Raw genomic sequence first — 12135 nt, forward strand, 5'->3', positions numbered from 1 at the left:
TCTTCTACTTCTAGAAACTGGTACATTAATTAATAAGTGTCAAAATGGAATACATCAAGAGAAATGTTTTGAGAGTGTAAATATACCTGCAGCACAAGGTTTTCCCAGGTTGTTTCCCATCCAAGTGCTAACCTGGACCAAGACTGCTTATTTTCCAAGATCAAATGAGATTGCTCACATCTAGTGTGGTGTAGCCATAGATAAGCTTTGTGGTTTCTGTTAGAGCTCTTCAACTTCTAACTACTGTTACATAAATGAATAAGATTCAAAATAAAATACATCAAGAGAATGGTGTTGGTAATATTAAAAAAAAACTATATCACATTCTATTACCAGGTGGTCTCCCATCCAAGTACTAACCAGGCCCAACACTTCTTACCTTTCAAGATTGTATGAGATTGGGCATACCAGTGTGGAGTGGCTGTAGATGAGCTTTGTGGTTTCTTCTAGAGCTCTTCTACTTCTAACTACTGGTACATAAATGAATAAGTTTCAAAATTAAATGTATCAAGAGAACGGTGTTGGTAGTACAAAAAATCCTACAGCACCTGGTACTCCCAGGTTTTTTCCCATCCAAGTACTTACCGAGCCAACACTGTTTATCTTCCAATGTAAGATTGGTCATATCCATTGTGTTGTGGCTGTAGATGAGCTTTAGGATTTCTAGCAGAGCTCTTCTGCTTCTAAATACTGGTATGTAAATGAATACATTTTAAAATGGAATGCATCAAGAGAACGGTGTTGGTAATATAAAAATAAATACAGCACCAGGTGTTCCAAGGTGGTCTCCCATCCAAGTACTAACCAGGCCCAACACTGCTTAGCTCTCAAGATCAGATAGGTCATATCCATTGTGGTATGGCTCTAAATGAGTTTTGAGGTTTATGGTTTAGCTTTTCTACTTTTAACTACTGGTCCATTAATAAATGTCAAAATGGAATGCATCAAAAGAACTGTGTATATAATAAAAAATACCTAAAGCACCTGTTATTCCCAGGTGGTCTCCGCCTTAAGCACTAACCAGGCCCAACACTGCTTAGCTGTCAAGATCACATGAGATTGAGCATACCCAGTGTGGAGTGACTGTAGATGAGCTTTGTGGTTTCTGCTAGAGCTCTTCTACTTCTAACTACTGGTACATAAATGAATAAGTTTCAAAATTAAATGTATCAAGAGAACGATGATGGTAGTACAAAAAATCCTACAGCACCTGGTACTCCCAGGTTTTTTCCCATCCAAGTACTAACCAGGCCCAACACTGCTTATCTTCCAGTATAAGATTGGTCATATCCATTGTGTTGTGGCTGTAGATGAGCTTTAGGATTTCTAGCAGAGCTCTTCTGCTTCAAAATACTGGTATGTAAATGAATAAGTTTCAAAATGGAATGCATCAAGAGAACGGTGTTGGTAATATAAAAATAAATACAGCACCAGGTGTTCCCAGGTGGTCTCCCATCCAAGTACTAACCAGGCCCAACACTGCTTAGCTCTCAAGATCAGATAGGTCATATCCATTGTGGTACGGCTCTAAATAAGTTTTGAGGTTTATGGTTTAGCTCTTCTACTTTTAACTACTGGTACATAAATAAATGTCAAAATGGAATGGATCAAAAGAACTGTGTATATAATAAAAAATACCTAAAGCACCTGTTATTCCCAGGTGGTCTCCGATCTACGTAATAACCAGGCCCAACACTGCTTAGCTGTCAAGATCACATGAGATTGGGCATACCCAGTGTGGTGTAGCTGTATATGAGAATTTATGGTTTCTGGTAGAGATATTCTACTTTTAACTACTGGTACATTAATGAATACATTTCAAAATCAAATGCATCGAGAGAACGGTGTTGGTAGTATTAAAAATACCTACAGCTCCTGATATTTCCAGGTCGTCTTCCATCCAAGTACTGACCAGGCCCAACACTGCGTAGCTTCTAAGATCAGATTGGTCATATCCATTGTGCTGTGGCTGTGGATGTGCTTTGAAATTTCTGGTAGAACTCTTCTACTTCTAGAAACTGGTACATTAATTAATAAGTGTCAAAATGGAATACATCAAGAGAAATGTTTTGACAGTGTAAATATACCTGCAGCACAAGGTTTTCCCGGGTTGTTTCCCATCCAAGTGCTAACCTGGACCAAGACTGCTTATTTTCCAAGATCAAATGAGATTGCTCACATCTAGTGTGGTGTAGCCATAGATAAGCTTTGTGTATTTTCTGTTAGAGCTCTTCAACTTCTTTCTACTGTTACATAAATGAATAAGATTCAAAATAAAATACATCAAGAGAATGGTGTTGGTAATATAAAAAAAAACCTATATCACCTGCTATTACCAGGTGGTCTCCCATCCAAGTACTAACCAGGCCCAACTCTTCTTACCTTTCAAGATTGTATGAGATTGGGCATACCAGTGTGGAGTGGCTGTAGATGAGCTTTATGTTTTCTGCTAGAGCTCTTCTACTTCTAACTACTGGTACATAAATGAATAAGTTTCAAAATTAAATGTATCAAGAGAACGGTGTTAGTAGTACAAAAAATCCTACAGCACCTGGTACTCCCACGTTTTTTCCCATCCAAGTACTAACCAGGCCCAACACTGCTTAGCGTTCAAGATCAGATTGGTCATATCCATTGTGGTGTGGCTGTGGATGAGCTTTGTGGTTTCTATAAGAGCTCTTCTATTTCTAACTACTGGTACATAAATGAAAAAGATTCAAAATGGAATACATCAAGAGAACAGTGTTGGTAGTATAAAAATACCTATATCATCTGCTATTGCCAGGTGGTATATCATCCAATTACTAACCAGTCCCAACACTGTTTAGCTTCCAAGATCAGATTGGTTATTTCCATTGTGGAGTGGCTGTGGATGAGCTTTGAAGTTTCTGATAAAGCTCTTCTACTTCTAACAATTGGTACATAAATTAATATGTTTCAAAGTGGAATACAAAAAGAGAATGGTGTTGTTAGTATAAAAATACCTATATCACCTATTATTCCCAGGTGGTCTCTCATCCATGTAGTAACCTGGACCAAGACTGCTTAGCTTCCAAGATCAGATGATATCACTCACATCATGTTGTGTTTTCTGTTAGAGCTCTTCTTACTATTGGTTTATAAATGAATACGTTTCAAAAAGGAACACATCAAGAGAATAGTGTTGTAGTATAAAAATACCTATATCACCTACTATTCCCAGGTGGTCTCCCATCCAAGTACTAACCAGGCACAACACTTCTTACCTTTCAAGATTATATGAGATTGGGCATACCTGTATATTGTGACTGTAGATGAGCTTTGTAGTTTCTGTTAGAACTCTTCTACTTCTAACTACTGGTACATAAATTAGTAAATTAATAAGTTTCAAAATGAAATATATCAAGAGAATGGTGTTGGTAGTACAAAATATCCTAAAGCATCTGGAATTCCCAGGTTGTCTCCCATCAAAGTATTAACCAGGCCCAAGACTGCTTAGCATCCAAGATCAGATGAGATTAGGCCAATCCAGTATGGTGTGGCTGTCAATGAAATGTATCTAGAGAACTGTGTTGGTAGTATAGAAATACCTGCAGCACCTGGTATTCCCAGGTTGTCTCACATCCAATTTTTAACCAGGTCCAACACTGATTAGCTGCCAAGAACAGATTGGGCACATCCAGTGTTGTGTTTCTGTAGCTGAGTTTTGTGGTTTCTGTTAGAGCTCTTCCACTTCTAACTACTTGTACATAAATAAATAAGTAAGTGTCAATATGGAATGCATTAAGAGAACTGTGTTTATAGTATAAAAATTCCGACAGCACCTGGTATTCCCAGGTCATCTCCCATCCAAGTACGAACCATTCCCAACACTGCTAAGCTTCCAAGGTCAGATGATATTACTCACATCCAGTTTGGTGTGGCCGTAGATGAGCGTTGTGATTTCTGTTAGAGCTCTTCTACTTCTAACTATTGATACATAAATGAATACGTTTCAAAAAGGAATACATCAAGAGAATGGTGTTGTAGTATAAAATCACCTACAGCACCTGGTAATCCCAGGTGTTCTCCCATCCAATTAGTAACAAGGGCAAACACTGCTTAGCATCCAAGAACAGATTGGGAACATCCAGTGTGGTTCTGCCATAGATGAGCCTTGTGGATTCTACTAGAGCTCTTCTACTTCTAACTACTGGTACGTAAATGTATGTTTCAAAATGGAATGCATCAAGAGAACTGTGTTTTTAGTTTAATAGAATCTACAGTACCTGGTACTCCCAGGAGGTCTCCCATCCAAGTACTAACCAGGCCCAACACTGCTTAGTTTCCAAGATCAGAATGGTCTTATCCATTGTGGTGTGGCTGTAGATGAGCTTTTACATTTCTGTTAGAGCTCTTTTACTTCTAACTACTGGTACATTAATGAATAAGTGTCAAAATGGAATACATCAACAGAATGGTGATGGTAGTATAAATAAAACCTATATCACCGAGTTGTCTCCCTTCCGAGTACTAACCAGGGATAACACTGATTAGCTTCAAATATAAGACACAGTTGTGCACATACAGTGTGATGTGGCTGTTCATGAGTTTTGTGGTTTCTGTTAGAGCTTTTTACTTCTAACTACTGGTACATTAATGAATACATTTCAAAATGAAATGCATCTAAAGAACGGTGTTGGTAGTATAAAAATACCTACAGCACCTGATATTTCCAGGTGGTCTTCCATCCAAGTACTGACCAGGCCCAACACTGCGTAGCTTCTAAGATCAGATTGGTCATATCCATTGTGCTGTGGCTGTGGATAAGCTTTGACATTTCTGGTAGAACTCTTCTACTTCTAGAAACTGGTACATTAATTAATAAGTATCAAAATGGAATACATCAAGAGAAATGTTTTGATAGTGTAAATATACCTGCAGCACAAGGTTTTCCCAGGTTGTTTCCCATTCAAGTGCTAACCTGGACCAAGACTGCTTATTTTCCAAGATCAAATGAGATTGCTCACATCTAGGGTGTGTAGCCATAGATAAGCTTTGTGGTTTCTGTTAGAGCTCTTCAACTTCTAACTACTGTTACATAAATGAATACGATTCAAAATAAAATACATCAAGAGAATGGTGTTGGTAATATTAAAAAAAACTATATCACCTGCTATTACCAGATGGTCTCCCATCCAAGTACTAACCAGGCCCAACACTTCTTACCTTTCAAGATTGTATGAGATTGGGCATACCAGTGTGGAGTGGCTGTAGATGAGCTTTGTGGTTTCTGTTAGAGCTCTTCAACTTCTAACTGCTGGTACATAAATGAATAAGACTGCTTATTTTCCAAGATCAAATGAGATTGCTCACATCTAGTGTGCTGTAGCCATATATAAGCTTTGTGGTTTCTGTTAGAGCTCTTCAACTTCTAATTACTGTTACATAAATGAATAAGTTTCAAAATTAAATGTATCAAGAGAACGGTGTTGGTAGTACAAAAAATCCTACAGCACCTGGTACTCCCAGGTTTTTTCCCATCCAAGTACTAACCAGGCCCAACACTGCTTATCTTCCAGTATCAGATTAGTCATATTCATTGTGGTGTGGCTGTGGATGAGCTTTGTGGTTTCTATAAGAGCTCTTCTATTTCTAACTACTGGTACATAAATGAAAAAGATTCAAAATGGAAAACATCAAGAGAACAGTGTTGGTAGTATAAAAATACCTATATCATCTGCTAGTGCCAGGTGGTATATCATCCAATTACTAACCAGTCTCAACACTGTTTAGCTTCCAAGATCAGATTGGTTATTTCCATTGTGGTGTGGCTGTGGATGAGCTTTGAAGTTTCTGATAAAGCTCTTCTACTTCTAACAATTGGTACATAAATGAATATGTTTCAAAGTGGAATACATCAAGAGAATGGTGTTGTTAGTATAAAAATACCTATATCACCTATTATTCCCAGGTGGTCTCATCCATGTAGTAACCTGGACCAAGACTGCTTAGCTTCCAAGATCAGATGATATTACTCACATCCAGTTTGGTGTGACCATAGATGAGTGTTGTGTTTTCTTTTAGAGCTCTTCTTACTATTGGTTTATAAATGAATACGTTTCAAAAAGGAATATATCAAGAGTATAGTGTTGTAGTATAAAAATACCTATATCACCTACTATTCCCAGGTGGTCTCCCATCCAAGTACTAACCAGGCCCAACACTTCTTACCTTTCAAGATTATATGAGATTGGGCATACCTGTATGTTGTGACTGTAGATAAGCTTTGTAGTTTCTGTTAGAGCTCTTCTACGTCTAACTAGTGGTACATAAATTAGTAAATTAATAAGTTTCAAAATGAAATATATCAAGAGAATGGTGTTGATAGTACAAAATATCCTAAAGCACCTGGAATTCCCAGGTTGTCTCCCATCAAACTACTAACCAGGCCCAAGACTGCTTTGCGTCCAAAATCAGATGAGATTAGGCCAATCCAGTATGGTGTGGCTGTCAATGAAATGTATCTAGAGAACTGTGTTGGTAGTATAGAAATACCTGCAGCACCTGGTATTCCCAGGTGGTCTCACATCCAATTTTTAACCAGGTCCAACACTGATTAGCTGCCAAGTACAGATTGGCACATCCAGTGTTGTGTTTCTGTAGCTGAGTTTTGTGATTTCTGTTAGAGCTCTTCCACTTCTAACTACTTGCACATAAATAAATACATAAATAAATAAGTGTCAATATGGAATGCATTAAGAGAACTGTGTTTATAGTATAAAAATTTCGACAGCACCTGGTAATCCCAGGTCGTCTCCCATCCAAGTACTAACCAGTCCCAACACTGCTAAGCTTCCAAGGTAAGATGATATTACTCACATCCAGTTTGGTGTGGCCATAGATGAGCGTTGTGGTTTCTGTTAGAGCTCTTCTACTTCTAACTATTGATACATAAATGAATAAGTTTCAAAAAGGAATACATCAAGAGAATGGTGTTGTAGTATAAAATCACCTACAGCACCTGGTAATCCCAGGTGTTCTCCCATCCAATTAGTAACAAGGGCAAACACTGATTAGCATCCAAGAACAGATTGGGAACATCCAGTATATTGCTGCCGTAGATGAGCCTTGTGGATTCTATTAGAGCTCTTCTACTTCTAACTACTGGTACGTAAATGTATGTTTCAAAATGGAATGCATCAAGAGAACTGTGTTTTTAGTATAATAGTATCTACAGTACCTGGTACTCCCAGGAGGTCTCCCATCCAAGTACTAACCAGGCCCAACACTGCTTAGCTTCCAAGATCAGAATGGTCAAATCCATTGTGGTGTGGCTGTAGATGAGCTTTTACATTTCTGTTAGAGCTCTTTTACTTCTAACTACTGGTACATTAATGAATAAGTGTCAAAATGGAATACATCAACAGAATGGTGATGGTAGTATAAATAAAACCTATATCACCGAGTTGTCTCCCAACCGATTACTAACCAGGGATAACACTGATTAACTTCAAATATAAGACATGGTTGTGCACATACAGTGTGGTGTGGCTGTTTATGAGTTTTGTGGTTTCTATTAGAGCTTTTTACTTCTAACTACTGGTACATTAATGAATACATTTCAAAATGAAATGCATCAAGAGAACGTTGTTAGTAGTATAAAAATACCTACACCACCTGGTATTCTCAGGTGGTCTCCCATCAAAGAACTTACCATGGCCCATCACTGCTTAGCTTCTAAGATCAGATTGGTCATATCCATTGTGGTGTGGCTGTGGATGAGTGTTGAAGTTTCTGGTAGAGCTCTTTACATCTAACTACTGGTACATTAATAAAAAAGTGTCAAAATGGAATACATCAAGATAATTGTGTTGGTAGTATAAAAATACCTACAGCACCAGGTATGCCTAGGTGGTCTCCCACCCAAGTATTGACCAGGACCAACACAACTTAGCTTTCAAAATCAGATGAGATTGTTCACATCCAGTGTGGTGTTGCCATAGATGAGCTTTGCTGTTCCTCTTAGAACTCTTCTATTTCTAACTACTGGTACATAAATAAATAAGTTGCAAAATGTAATACATCAAGAGAATTGTGCTGGTAGTACAAAAATACCTACAGCACCTGGTATTCACAGGTTGTCTGCCATCTAAGTACTAACCAGGCCCAACACTGCTTATCTTCCAGTATCAGATTGGTCATATCCATTGTGTTGTGGCTGTAGATGAGCTTTAGGATTTCTAGCAGAGCTCTTCTGCTTCTAAATACTGGTATGTAAATGAATACGTTTCAAAATGGAATGCATCAAGAGAACGGTGTTGGTAATATAAAAATAAATACAGCACCAGGTGTTCCCAGGTGGTCTCCCATCCAAGTACTAACCAGGCCCAACACTGCTTAGCTCTCAAGATCAGATAGGTCATATCCATTGTGGTATGGCTCTAAATGAGTTTTGAGGTTTATGGTTTAGCTCTTCTACTTTTAACTACTGGTACTTAAATAAATGACAAAATGGAATGCATCAAAAGAACTGTGTATATAATAAAAAAATACTAAAGCACCTGTTATTCCCAGGTGGTCTCCGATCTAAGTACTAACCAGGCCCAACACTGCTTAGCTGTCAAGATCACATGAGATTGGGCATACCCAGTGTGTTGTGGCTGTATATGAGCATTTATGGTTTCTGGTAGAGATCTTTTACTTTTAACTACTGGTACATTAATGAATACATTTCAAAATCAAATGCATCGTGAGAACGGTGTTGGTAGTATTAAAAAAACCTACAGCACATGATATTTCCAGGTGGTCTTCCATCCAAGTACTGACCAGGCCCAAACTGCGTAGCTTCTAAGATCAGATTGGTCATATCCATTGTGCTGTGGCTGTGGATGAGCTTTGACATTTCTGGTAGAACTCTTCTACTTCTAGAAACTGGTACATTAATTAATAAGTGTCAAAATGGAATACATCAAGAGAAATGTTTTGACAGTGTAAACATACCTGCAGCACAAGTTTTTCCCGGGTTGTTTCCCATCCAAGTGCTAACCTGGACCAAGACTGCTTATTTTCCAAGATCAAATGAGATTGCTCACATCAAGTGTGGTGTAGCCATAGATAAGCTTTGTGGTTTCAGTTAGAGCTTTTCAACTTCTTTCTACTGTTACATAAATGAATAAGATTCAAAATAAAATACATCAAGAGAATGGTGTTGGTAATATAAAAAAAAAAACTATATCACCTGCTATTACCAGGTGGTCTCCCATCCAAGTACTAACCAGGCCCAACACTTCTTACCTTTCAAGATTGTATGAGATTGGGCATACCAGTGTGGAGTGGCTGTAGATGAGCTTTGCGGTTTCTACTAGAGCTCTTCTACTTCTAACTACTGGTACATAAATGAATAAGTTTCAAAATTAAATGTATCAAGAGAACGGTGTTGGTAGTACAAAAAATCATACAGCACCTGGTACTCCCAGGTTTTTTCCCATCCAAGTACTAACCAGGCCCAACACTGCTTAGCGTTCAAGATCAGATTGGTCTAATCCACTGTGCTGTGGCTGTGGATGAGCTTTGTGGTTTCTATAAGAGCTCTTCTATTTCTAACTACTGGTACATAAATGAAAAAGATTCAAAATGGAATACATCAAGAGAACAGTGTTGGTAGTATAAAAATACCTATATCATCTGCTAGTGCCAGGTGGTATATCATCCAATTACTAACCAGTCCCAACACTGTTTAGCTTCCAAGATCAGATTGGTTATTTCCATTGTGGTGTGGCTGTGGATGAGCTTTGAAGTTTCTGATAAAGCTCTTCTACTTCTAACAATTGGTACATAAATGAATATGTTTCAAAGTGGAATACATCAAGAGAATGGTGTTGTTAGTATAAAAATACCTATATCACCTATTATTCCCATGTGGTCTCTCATCCATGTAGTAACTGGACCAAGACTGCTTAGCTTCCAAGATCAGATGATATTACTCACATCCAGTTTGGTGTGACCATAGATGAGTGTTGTGTTGTCTGTTAGAGCTCTTCTAACTATTGGTTTATAAATGAATACGTTTCAAAAAGGAATACATCAAGAGAATAGTGTTGTAGTATAAAAATACCTATATCACCTACTATTCCCAGGTGGACTCCCATCCAAGTACTAACCAGGCCCAACACTTCTTATCTTTCAAGATTATATGAGATTGGGCATACCTGTATGTTGTGACTGTAGATGAGTGTCACAACTGAGGGACTGAGCTGACGGGAGGCAGCCTCAGTTGTAGGGGCTGAGATGTACCGGAACCTGGGAGGTTGTATCAGACCCCTGGACATGTAAGTAACATGAATAATAACTGCCCGAAGGCGTGACCACGACAACTTGGATAAAAGTCAATGATGTTTATTATGACAACTCCGCAACACAGCAGCAGTAAAAGAAAACGTAAAAGTCAGCAAAGAATAAATACAGTTCCTGGGTACTACAGGATGGCAGGAGCCAAAGGGCACTGGTAGTGTGAGATAGTTCTTATAATCTTCTAGATGGAAAGTCCTTACCAGGCCCGACTGTAGCAATGGAGATAACCCAGGATTGTACCAGCTGGTGTTCCAGGAAAAGCTGGGTTGCTGAAGATAAAATGGCTGCTGTGGATACTGGCTGGAACCAGACTGTTGTTAGCACGGAGTGGATACTGGCTTGAACCAGTTAAATAATAAATGAACTTGGGAGCGATGAAATATGAACTGAAATGTAGAACTTGAGAGCGGAGAAATAATAATACCGGTGGAGAGTGGTAAAGTGTAGAAAGGACACCGGCCCTTTAAGAGAAGCTGTACTCTGCTGGAAGCAGGTAATGTTGTAGCTGGAAACAGATGAATCCACAATGGATTGGAGAGTCAGGCTACACCGCAGGTGGAATGCTGGTGCGGGTCTCTATGGTGGAAGTCTTGAGACAGGAGCTGGAACCTGGAAGACAATCACAGGAGAGAGACAAACAGGAACTAGGTTTGACAACCAAAGCACTGACGCCTTCCTTGCTCAGGCACAGTGTATTTATACCTGCAGCAAGGAAGGGATTGGCTTGGCAATTATGCAGATTAACAATACTGACAACAGATTGGAGGAAATGATCAGCTGACAGAATCCAAGATGGCTGCGCCCATGCAGACACTTGGAGGGAAGTTTGGTTTGTAATCCATGTGGTAATGAAAACAGTAATGGCGGCGCCGGCCACTGGAGACAGGCGACACCAGGCTGACAAGTGCACATCCAACCACGCGGACACAGCGGAGGCCGCGGCTGACGTAATCGCCACCCTGACACTCTGCATGCAGAAGCTCAGGGACGGCGGCGGAGGCCGCGGGAGACGCCATGCCAGATGTAATATGGCGTGACTGTGACAGCGTCTCAGGGAGACAGGAGAGGATGCAGGAATGTGAACATCAGGATAACAGATGGGATCCGGTCCTGGAGCGCTGAGCCAGCCTTAGGAGGCATCTGATGGGTAAGAAATGGCGTCCAGATACCCGGATCGTGACAGCACCCCCCCCCTTTAGGAGTGGCCCCAGGACACTTCTTTGGCTTTTGAGGAAACTTGGAATGGAATCTCCGAACCAAGGCAGGAGCATGGACATCAGAAGCATTGGTCCATGAACGTTCCTCAGGGCCATAACCCTTCCAGTCAATAAGATATTGTAGTTGACCGTAACGGTGACGTGAGTCCAGGATCTTGGCTACTTCATACTCAACGCCTCGTTGAGTTTGGACTTTCGGAGTTGGAGGAAGTGAGGAATGAAACCGATTCAAGATCAGCGGTTTCAACAGGGAAACATGGAATGTCCTGGGTATTTTTAAGAAGGGAGGCAACTGAAGTCTGTAAGCAACAGGATTGATGACTTGTTCAATCTTGAAAGGACCGATATAGCGAGGTGCAAACTTCATACTGGGAACTCTTAACCTCAAATTCTTCGTGGATAACCATACCCGATCACCCACCTTGAGAGCAGGAACTGCTCGACGCTTCTTATCCGCAAACTTCTTGTACCTGAACGATGCCTTGAGCAGAGCTGATCGTACGCTCTTCCAGATATTGGCAAACTGATGCAAGGTGATATCCACTGCGGGAACAGAAGTTGCTGGAAGCGGTTGGAACTCAGGGACTTTAGGGTGGAATCCAAAGTT

At 39.8% G+C, this 12135-nt stretch overlaps 3 pseudogenes; all 3 read right to left on the reverse strand.

The window, feature by feature from the left end:
- Window positions 1-4235: 4235 nt before the first annotated feature.
- Window positions 4236-4349, reverse strand: LOC134912484 (5S ribosomal RNA; annotated as a pseudogene).
- Window positions 4350-7189: 2840 nt separating this feature from the next.
- On the reverse strand, window positions 7190-7303 carry LOC134912455 (5S ribosomal RNA; annotated as a pseudogene).
- Window positions 7304-8294: 991 nt separating this feature from the next.
- On the reverse strand, window positions 8295-8408 carry LOC134912995 (5S ribosomal RNA; annotated as a pseudogene).
- Between the last annotated feature and the right edge of the window lie 3727 nt (window positions 8409-12135).

This window comes from Pseudophryne corroboree, chromosome 4 (assembly GCF_028390025.1).
Source record: "Pseudophryne corroboree isolate aPseCor3 chromosome 4, aPseCor3.hap2, whole genome shotgun sequence".
NCBI classification, from domain to species: domain Eukaryota; kingdom Metazoa; phylum Chordata; class Amphibia; order Anura; family Myobatrachidae; genus Pseudophryne; species Pseudophryne corroboree.